This window comes from Cyprinus carpio, chromosome B22 (genome assembly GCF_018340385.1).
Source record: "Cyprinus carpio isolate SPL01 chromosome B22, ASM1834038v1, whole genome shotgun sequence".
NCBI lineage: Eukaryota > Metazoa > Chordata > Actinopteri > Cypriniformes > Cyprinidae > Cyprinus > Cyprinus carpio.
In genome coordinates this window covers 14,889,465-14,901,455 of record NC_056618.1, presented here as the reverse complement: position 1 = coordinate 14,901,455, position 11,991 = coordinate 14,889,465, and positions in this window count along the sequence as shown.

The window sequence follows — 11,991 nt, the reverse complement described above, 5'->3', positions numbered from 1 at the left end:
ACGAGAAAACAACTTTCGTTATGTCGAGATCATGAGGAAAAATTCCGTCATTATAGCGAGAAAACAACTTTCGTTATGTCGAGATCACGAGAAAATTGAGTCGTTATAACGAGAAAACAACTTTCGTTATGTCGAGATGACAAGAAAATTGAGTCGTTATAATGAGAAAACAACTTTCGTTATTTCGTAATTTTAAGTGCAATATTTTGATTGCAACATTTTAGTGCACTTTTCACTAATAACTGCAATTAGATTTTTATGTATACCTAAATTCACTGTTATCCCACCAGTCAATATTGTGACCATCGACATGTTTACTATGACAATGCTCTAAAAATTTAATAATTGTGAATTCATATATTAATACTAGACACCTTAAAGAGAATGTGGACCAGAAATATATTTGTGTTAACATACTTTATCAAATTGGTTAATAAAATAATCTAAATTATTTACTTATTTCAAATGTTATTTTTATAAAATATATATTAACAGATATTAATTTAACAAATACGACCTATAACAGTTTTAATATAGCTAATGTTTAATTAATGTTTCTTTTAAAGACAGAACTTGAGCTTTTCTGGTATTTTGACACGTTTCAATCACATAATGTATGGAAAAAAAAAATCTATTAGCTAAATATGAATTTATTTAAAGAGTCACCAGCTTCAGGGGTGCATGTGAAGTGTCATAAAAATTATGTTTTGACTGCTCAGAAATAAACAACACAACACATCCCTCTGTGATCAGTGTGGCCCCCCATCTGTTCATGACAGCACTGGCCATCTGTTGCCAATAAGAAACCACATCCACCCAATTACATAATGTGGATCTTTCCCAAAACACTAAATTTAAACGAATAAGGATGCAGACAAAACATGATGTGATCAAAGAAAAGGTGTTAAACAAAAAAAGCATGTAACACCTAGTTTCTCTGTTTGAATCCAAGAATCCAAGCCACAAGGAGGGAAAAAAAACCTCTTAAATCATTGTAGATGTATAGTCTATAAATTAATAAACAAACAAACAAATAGATAAATTAAGTACTCTGGTGTCAATCAAATATATAATGAATTAATCTATTTAATTTATTATTATTATGGTTGTCAAAGGAATAGACTACCCAAAAAGTTCTGCAGATCATAGAAGAAGATATTTTGAATAATTTTAGTAATTAAAATCAAAAACTAACTTTCCCAGAATGTTCTGGAAACCAAACGTAATGGCTATTTTTAGGTTTTAAAACCAAAACTTTCCCAGAATGTTCTGGAAACCAAACGTTGTTAGCTGGAAAATTAATGTCCAATAAATAAATCAATTTCACACAATGAAGTGCAGTATTTATGGAAAAATCATCAAATTACATTGAGGTTTCCAGTCTGACCGAAGGTTACAGTTTGACTCTGTAAGCCATAACCCTCCAGAACTTAATCCCAACACAGCGAATCATCCAACTGAAGGTGGCGACTCGGCCAGCTGCACCACCTGCTGCCATCTACGCCGCATTCTGCCAATCCTTGCTTGTGCCAAGCATGCGGACGCCAGGCTCTCCCGCAGGTCAGACAGTGAGATTTGTCTCTGTGAACCCTCACGGAAACAGTCTGTAAGGAGGTGTATTGGCAAGCTCGCAACTAATCTCCTTAAATTACCTCGTCAGTTTGTCTTGTCACTCATTTTTCTCTGATACATTAAAACTCAAATTACTCAAGCGCTAATTGACGGTTTCAAATATATCTTCCAAACCTGTCCTGTCAGATGATGTATGTTTTTCTGAGGAGAGATCAGAATGTTCTTCGCTGAACGCTTTGGCCAAAGTCACTGATGTGCCAGCTGGGAATTGATTCATTAGGTAAATGGTTCAAAATGAAATTTCTGCTGGGTCAAATTCCAACTACAACAAATATTCAGACACATACAAAGACAATATCATGGTGTTATGCATATGTACCATAATAAGAATAAAATACCCTCTGATTGCCTTTCAATGTTTGTATCGTTCATCAGCTGGAAAAAAAAAATCGTTCTGAAAATTATTCCAACGATATCGTTTCTCTGTGTCTTTATCGTTACAGCTATGGTGTGGACTCTGCTATTCTTTAATATTGAGAACGATTTTTAGAACTATATCTTTATTGTTATCTTTATAGTCAGAATTTTATGACTGTGCATGCGCATTAGCTGGTCTAGCCTGAAAAATAAGCTTTTTAAATGCTATTTGAGCATAAGAAACAACATTCAAGGGGAAGTTTGTTTCAGATTTTGTTGCTGATTTGAAATATGTAATTTAAAAACAGTTTTTGAGACTTTTCGTAAAATTATATAGGCTATTTCACACAAATATTGTGTAAATATATTGTTAAGAATTTTACCTTAATTTTTACATGGTGGTTTTGAATTCATTCTACATAATTTTATAATAAGTTCTGCTTTCTAAAACGGCTCGTTCTAACACGCGCCCATATGTGTACGTCACGATGTGGGAAGATTTGCATAACGCCACCCAAATGTTCACGTGAAGAATGAAGGTGTGACTTTTATTCTCACTGTAGTATTGTTGCTGCCGCCGCAATGTTGTGAAGACACTGTGTGTTTCGTTGTGAAAGTGAAGCTTCTTTGTTTGGCCTTCCAAAAGAGGACACAACTAGAAATCAGTGGTTAAGTTGTATTTACAACACTGTTCCAGAACAGTTCAACACAAATATTCAGATGTGTGCAGCGCATTTTACAGAGGTAAAATGTTTCTTGATCCTGGGAAGGCTGTGCACAATCGCTGTTTCTAATAAAGTGGGGCAATTCCAACTTTGCAAGGACAGTCTGGCTCTTCTGACTCACAGCCTGTAAGTACGTTTACATATTTATAAAGAATTTGCCACTGATGATTCAAACATGAGTTTTGGAGCAGTGTAGAATAGCGCTTGTTGTTTGTTGTTTCTCTGATCACATGGTTTTATGTTTACGCAGCGCGATACGCAATGTGTAAAAAGACAGTATAAGTCATTATAATCAGTAATAATGTCCCCACTGGATGTAACAATTGCCTCGTTTGTAATGGGTTTTATTGGTTTTGTCTCTTCACGCCAAAACACGGCATCACAGTATGGAGAGGGGCATAAAATTTCCATCACAGCTTGAGGTATTTGGCCAATCACAACGCACTGAAGAGCTGGCTAGTCAGAGCACACCTCGCTTTTCAGAAGATGAGCTTTGTAAAAATCACGGCATTTTAGAAAGGCGGGGCATCGATGAGCAACTATAATGTACATTATGTGGAAAATAATGTGTTTTTTTAACCTTAAACCGCATAAACACATTGCATTACAACAAAAATACACAAAATAATGTTTTTTAGCAGCACCATATGACCCCTTTAAATAACGCCTGGCTACTCATCTATATGTGTGTGAGAGAGAATGAGAAAGGAGCCGGTGAAGGACCGAACGGTTCCTCAAAGGAAACTCTTGCAACGTGTTGCCCGTTAAAGAGAGAAAGCGGCCGGAGTGTCGCGGCGAAAGCAGGTGGGCAGATCGAATCAATAACCCTGATAATGAGATCCGTGGGGCGTCATTACCGTCACCCCCTCCGGCCACAAATGCACCTTCTTCCGTGACGATCGAGCGCTGTCTACGTCAAACGCAAAACGCACCTCATTAACCTTTACAGGTCTCAGAGCACTCTCCTTTTCCTCAAGACATGTATGTACAGTTTTTATGAAGGTATATGAGTTATACATTTCTTTTAAAAGGTTAACAGGAAAGTAAAGATTTGATTTGATTGTGTTTTTTTCTGGACAATAATTACACAAATCTAAAATCACAAGTCAGACTGCCATAATTTAGCAAGATCCATATCACTGTGTGTGACTTACTGTTCATATGATGAGGGCTGAATCAGACCACACTTCCTTTGCAAGCTATGAGCAACAATGAACTATAAACAACTCAATCACCTCTACCCAGCTAACAATTTTCCTCGTTCTGGGAACGTTCTCGGAACGTTAGTTTTTGGTTCCCAGAACGTTTCCAGAACGTTGTGTCCCTATTGGTTTTCGACACACACCTGTCACATATCCAGGAAAGTTTTCTTAACGTATATAGAACGTTCCCTTAAGGTTAGGGGAACGTTCCGGGAAGACCCGGTTTCATTCAGGGAAGGTTATAAAAATATAACCTAAAAATAACCTACAGGGAATGTTTCCCATATGAACGTTCTCCATAGGTTATAAAGATTAAGGACCTAAAAATAACTTACAGGGAACGTTGTCGCTAGAACGTTCTTGTTTGGTTCCGGCCGCGAAAATAACCACGTCAAACGCAAAACGCACCCCATTAACCTTTACAGGTCCCTCACCATACAGGAACGTTTTTAGGCTATAAACAACTCAATCACCTCTATTTCTTCTTGGTTATTTCATTTTACTCAAACTCAATCACCTCTTTTTCTTCTTGGTTATTTCATTTTACTCAGACACTTGGCAACCTCACCCTTTCAAAATGTGTTGACAAATGTTTCAGAAGCTTTTACAGTCTGACTGATAAGCCATACCTTCCCAGCTAACAGGGAATAATGTTCTCACAACTTTTACTAATGTTTTATAAACGTTAGGACAAAACGTTCATATATGTTTTTAGAATTTTTTTAATCATATTAATATTTAAAATATGTCATAACAACAATAAAAAAAAACCTTATAACAACAATATTTTTTGAATGTTTTTGAGATTTTATTTGCATTTGATGAACGTTCTAAGAAATGTTTTTGTAACCCTTATATAACGTTACACAGGCTATATAACGTTTACAGCAAGAAAACTTGACATTTTAACATTCTAAGAATATTAAAAAATAAATGTCCAAATAATGTTATATTTTGGGTAAAAAATAAAGTTAGCAGAACTTTGTAAAAACTTTTCTGTTACCTTTAAATAACTTTTAAATCACAACAAGAAAACGGGACATTTTAACGTTCTTAGAATATTAAAAATAAATGTTTTGGGTAAAAATAAAGATATTACAACGTTGTGAGAAAGGGTTTCATAACCTTTAAATAACATTTTAATCATGACAAGAAAACTGGACTTTTCATAACCGAATTTCAAAACCACTTCCTACAATGTTTTTATAATGTGAATTTGCTACCTGGGATACTATGCTAAAATAAAATATTACAGTGAGTTCAGTTTATTTAACGGAAAACAAACAACCAAGGTGTTGTAGAGAAATCCAATCTTTGTTTTTACAAATTCACACTTGAGGGCACCTGCAGAGCACCTGAATGTCTTCAACCGTCTTTCTAAATCGGGGGTTCCATAACGGCCAGCCAAAGGGCTTGATTCAGACACAATTCCAGCAGCGTCCCGCGGCGTTGTTGAGTTGTGTCATGGCCTGCTGTGAAATAGAGTCCCGCCATCAGCGCTCGGAGCTCACAGAATTGAGTTGGACTAATGGTCACTCATTTCCCATTTTCCAGAAGGCCAGCAGGTATCGATCAATATCCCATAGACATCCTTCAATCCCAATATTCCATTGGGAATGGCTTTATTATGAGCGAAACAGCCAGGCGATAACCATATTATGTCTCTCAATCACCTTGAGAATTGAGTTTGGAGGATTTATGCGTTTCCTTGAGCCGTGGCACAAAAACAAGGGGCTCGTTTTGAGCTCGGCTCCATCGGATATGCATAAGATTATTAATATTGCATGAATGCATAATGGACGCAAACATTTCATACCAGCATTAACAATAATCTGCTTGGTACGAGGTGTGTGAAAGTAAATTAGGTAAAAACTAGTTGCATGCTGCATGCATAAGAGTGTTTATATCCATCAAAATACGTATGCGTAAAATTTTGCGTCCCTAAATATCAAAACCACGAGAAAGTGATTTATTGCCCAAACTTTACTCAGTCCTGTTAAATAATTAAATGACATTTTCTTCATAATTACTGCCATTGTGGCTATAAATAATGCACGAATGCGTCGCTCACGAGTTGCATGTGGATTTCGCGTGAACTCAGCTATAGATATTATTGATCATGTCTAATTTAATTACATACGAAAATTGACTTTTTTCTTGAGAGTGGCGTGGCCACGGAATCCCTTGGGTTCAAACAACACGTCAGGGTCTCCCGAATGAAAAAATCAGAGTGATTTTATGATTGCAAAGCAGATCTTTATTTAGCACCAACCTGGACATAGGGCATTAAAAATGTAAATTAGATCTGCACATTTCATCAGAGAGACAGAAGAGAGGGTTGATTTTAATATTTTTGTCTGGGTTTTAAATCTCCTCTCTTTTCATATTTTATCCTGGCTTCCTAAATATCCCGGTCTCCCCCCCTTCCTCTTCTCCGTCTTGTTATCTATCATGCGATATGACTTAAATATGCTTTACGGCAGATTATCTCATTTATCATGTAGAGCAGGACCTTGCAGATTTCATAGGCCAGTAAGCGACGTTCATCTCGGGCTGCAGCAACTCTAATGCGACTATTTATCCCAACAGACGCGCCATTGCGCAGTCCGTCACCCTCTAAATTTACAGACACAAGCAAACTCAGTTAACATTAAGACTAGTCCTGTTGACATTTATGCCCCAAGTGTGAGCCTCAATTAGGGTGACAGAAGACAAACCACTATATAGTACATGTCAAGTCTTTGAACATAAATAATATGGCTGTTGCCACCATTTATAAAAGCAATGAACACTAATTTATTGGTCTAAAATACTACTGACCAAATCCATAATGCAAAGGCTTTACAAATATCTTGTCTTTTGACTGTAACTCCAAAAAAAAATATAAATGTCTTGATGACATACTATATTCTCCTTGAACATGCAAATGACAGTTAGCAGAAGCTAGAAAATAAAAAAAATATAAATGTCTTGATGACATACGTCCTGCATCATCCAATGAAAAGCAACTTTCTCCTTGAACATGCAAATGACAGTTAGCAGAAGCTAGAGATTACAGTTTATAAAGTTTTAAATGTGGATATTTTTCTTACACATAGGCCTTTATTAACCCCCGGAGCCGCGTAGAGTACTTTATGATGGATGGATGCACTTTTTTGGACTTCAAAATCTCAACACCCATTCACTGCCATTATTAAGCTTGGAAGAGTCAGAACATTTATTAATATAACTCCGATTGCAATAAGCTTTTTACTTCATTACTTTTGACATGAAACAAAGTCTCAAATTTCAAATTCTGTCTATTTTATTACAATATTCATACGATAAATGGTGTTTTGGTGCTGTTTAATGTACAGTGACATGTCGCTGTAGTGCCTCATCAGTATAACAGCTTGTAAAAAATATCACATAACGTCACATTTATATATTCGGTGACTCGTTAGTCAGCTAGAAGAATAAAAACAAAATAATATCACCAAATACAAACATAATAAAAAAAAAACATATGATCATTTTAACTGTTCTTAAATTTTTAGTTTATGTTTTAATAAATCTGTCATGTTTTTATGACAGCCACCTTTTAATTGTTTTTATTTTAAAAAAAGAATTGAAGTAGAAATATAATTATGTAATTGTAAAGTTAACTTTATTATTAGTAAAAACTTCATTGAGCGTTATTTTAACTGAATTAAAAAAGGCTAAATAACCAGATCTTTTGCCTTTTGTTCATACTAGAAATGGAAGGTCAAGCTTGTTTGTATACTGCACACTGCACGTTCCAAATGAACCCAAAGTCTCTTCACAGACCTGTCAAGAACATACGCTCGCCTCGCACACACACAGGCATGCTCATTTACATATGCAAATAAGCCACAGCATTGGCATTCATTTAGAGGCTTGCTAATGAGCCCCCTCCAGTGCTCATTTATTAGACCTTTAGGCCATTTTGTGAGTCACTTAGCATGTTACAGAAAGCATATAATTGTTTCCGATGGCATGATCATGTGTCTTGACGAGGAGAGATGTGCGGTTAGGTCAAAGATCAGGGAGATGTGCAATTACTCAACGACAGCAAATTAGCGGCAAATCAACGGCTATTTAAACATTCTCCACTGTGAGCCGCATACGATCTCCTCATGAGCCTGCGTTGGCGTCTCCTCAACCAAAATGAAATGAACGATCGCCGCAGACTCAGCCATCGCCTCATCCCAGCGGCAGATTCTTTATGAGGATCTATGGCTGTGCTTTGGAGGACGAAAACAATGGCAAATCCGGTTTCTATTGATCAGTAAGTCCTCTGCCTACGGTTCTCCTGTTAGTGGCTTTCAGGATGGCAATTTGTCACAGCTTTAATGCGGAGGACGACTTGTTTCTGTCAGGGCTTGAGACTGGGGGAGATTTCTGCTGCTGTAAATTCAACTTCAGCCTTAAAACATGGCAAACAGCTGTCGAAACTGGGACCGCTTCCTCAAGATGATCTCAAATAGATGTCATACTTGGAATTTAATGGTTTGGTTTAGATTCAAGTTCTTTAACGATTGCATTACCAATTCTTTAGTATTTTTACACTCAGAAAATCTCTATGGGTGCTTGAGACTTTTTTCAATTTTGTACATTTTTTATTTCTTGGCTCAAACAAACAAAAAAGATTGGGAGATGTAAACTCAGAATTCAGAGAAAAAAGTCTGAACTGTGAGATGTAAACTTGACAAGGGCCTATAGGTTGATTTTGGCATTGGTGGGGACATTACAGACGGACATTTAATTGCTAAGGACAATTTAGCAGTTGCTGGATATTGGTAGGCACATGTCACAGCGTAACAGGCGATGTACGACTTTGAAAACTATAGTTAGAAAATTGTTAAAAATTAGGCCTACTACATTTTTACTGTATTAAAACCATGGCAAATATTTCTTAAGAGATTTGTATTTGTGTATACTTGCTTTTTTCTTTGTTGTCTTTTTATAACTGTAATGGTTTGATGTTTTCTACTGTTTAATAAAAAAAAAAAAAAATCTGGATAATGATTCACAAACCCGTACCGAAGTCCTGACCTTCATAAAATGATTTGCGATTCGCACTCAGATAGCAAATTCAGTTCACAAAATGATTCGCAAACTCACTCTAAAGTTCCGATCTAAATCAAATAATTCACGCTCCACGTTTCGAATTCTCGATCTGAATCAGATGATTCATGCTCCAAAGTCCCAATCTGAATTCCGTCGCTCCACTCCGAACTCCTGATCTGAATCAAATGTTCATGCACCGATCCCGAAATGAAATGATAATTCACCGCTCCACCGAATTTGATCGAATCAAATGATTCTCACTGAAGTCTGAATCAGATGATTCACACTCCACTCTCCGAATTCCCGATCTGAATCAAATGATGTGAATCATATGATTCAGGCTCCACGCTCCGAATTACCGCTGAATCAAATGATTTGTGCTCCGAATTCCCGATCTGAATGATTCATGAACACGCACTGAAGTCCAAATCTAAATCAAATGATTAGCGATCCGAAGTCCCAATCTGAATAATAATAACTACATTGAACCATCATTTCAGATCGGGACTACAGAGCTCAGACCGCAAATTATTCAGTTTGTGAAATGATTAAACCTGCTCCAAGTTCCGATTTGAATCAAATGATACACAATACGTGATTTGAAATCCCGATCTGAATCAAATGATTCATGATACGTGATTTGAAATCCAGATCTGAATCAAATGATTCATGATACGTAATCTGAGTGGAGCGCTTTGAAACAGTGAATCATTTTGCCAAAGAATGGTTTAACTGATTCGGAGTTTCGAAAAGCTCTGTTTCACCCATAACTAGTGCTTTTTTAAATCATTAAAAGCGATGTCAAAATTCGAAAATGAATGGCTCTTTTAATAAGATTTTAGTAGGCTAAATGATTCACTTGAACTGAATGATCAATAACGCTGAATTAATCAAAGTGGTTCCAGTGTAAACGACTCACTCAGTTGATTCAGTTTGTTTCTTGCTCCGCATTTCGCATCTTCAGCTGTGTTTATACAACACTGTCAGTATTACTATTGGCTTAGCTCACTAGATATATAAGTGAAATAAGCTAAATAAAGTATGATGTTTACAAATAAAATAACAGTATCCCAACACAAATTTATGAATATATTCAAAGTGAAGTTTCTAACTAGTGAAACACTCTATTAATATGCCGAGCTGCAGCTCAAAATACATGTTAGATGGAAACATTGTGCATTACGATCGAGTTTGTAGCTTAATTCACTATATTTGAAATAGTTTGAGCTGCAGTTCAGTTGCTGACGGTTCAATAGGAAATCAGTTGAAAGAGTCCAGTCACAGCAACAAACATTGAGGTGAGTGTTCAGTTTATCAGTGGAATAAAAATTCGAGAAATTGCTGTATCTGATTGTATTAGTCTGTATAGAGTGAAAGTCAATGTAAAAAGAGCAGATGGGAGAAGCAGATGAACACAAAACAGCAGAACAAAATAAAGTTAAAGAGGGTAACTTTATCATTCAAAACACTATTGATGTATAGATAGATAGAAGCACTGCAAGCTACTAGTAAAAAATAGATAACTGCAATGAAGGCACATAGCTATTCAGTTTAAAGCAGTTTAAAGTTAAAGTTAGCAACTATAGGTGACGGATAGGCATTTCTGTGTTGCTTATAGATTATTCTGGAAAACATCTGAAAATCCCTCAGGAATCCCGAGATTGGATTAGATGACTCTAGAAACAGCCTGATCCAAGAAACGGACAAGAAGCAGGAAATTAGGCTTGAGTGTCTGGAAAACAAGCCTAATGGGGTGGCAGACCTTGTGGGAAATGAGTGTAGATGTGAGCATGCCCATTTCAGCCCTATATACCCCCAGGGCAGTTACTTACGCCCTCTCAGGCGTTTGTTTGCTCCGTGGAAGTGACAGCTAATCTATGGGCGTAAATCAGACAACTAGAGGCTGGGAAAACAGTTACAGAAGAGTCTCTCTCGGCCGCCGCTGCCTTATAATAATTGACGTCATTTTTATGACAAATCTCCAGGTTCCATTAAATCAAGCAAGGTCCATTGAGGCACTGGACGAGCAAGTGCTTATCGACATGTAGAGAACACTATGAAGATGAAGAGAGAATGTTTTGAGTATATGAAGGGTAATCATTTTCAGGGAAAGCCATTCTTTCGAAAGCTGCTTCCTCATATTTGAATTTTTGCATTAAAACAATATCAAACCTTAATTAAAGTCATTAAACGGCTAAAAAATGCACCGTTTTGGACACAGCAAGAGTATTTACCCTCTGCTTATTGAGAAATGAATCAATATTTATTCACACAGAACAAATGACCAAAAAATACATCTGGAGTAGAAATATTATGTTTTTTGCAGTGCTTATATATAAATGTAAGTAATTTTATCATTATAAAAGGATTATATAGGGATTAATTATTCATAACCACCCATTCTACAGAAAATAAATGATATAGGCCTATCATGAAGGAAAAAAATACTTCAAGTTTGTAGATTCGTTTTACAATACATGACATCCGGTCGGTCATGCCAAACGTGCTGTTTGGTCGTGCAAGTTAAAATATTTCAATGCACCCAAAACTCAAATCTAATAAGAGAATGCCTTCAAAACTCTGTAATAAAGTCTATATTATATTGTGTTTATTTTATGTTTTAATGTTTTAGTTTAGGAATTTGTTGACCATTTGTATAACCACAGTTTTACTACAAATACCATGGTTAAAAACTGTGGTTAGTGTTGCAAAACCATGTTTAATTTTAGTAACCAGTTTTTGTTTTTTTTTTTTGTAGTAAAACCATGGTTAATTTTCAGGACAGGATACTGCAGGAGTAGTATGTAGCACTAATACTATGGTAGTATGCTATTCAGAACCAGTATTTAATCATACAGGCAATATACAACATATTTTCAAACGAAATTTGCTTAAAAATTGTTGGTCACAGTATATATACTACATACCGCAAGAACAGTATGTAGTATAAGTCACAGTATACATAACTGTACTCACCCAGTATTTAATAAACCAGTATTAAAACT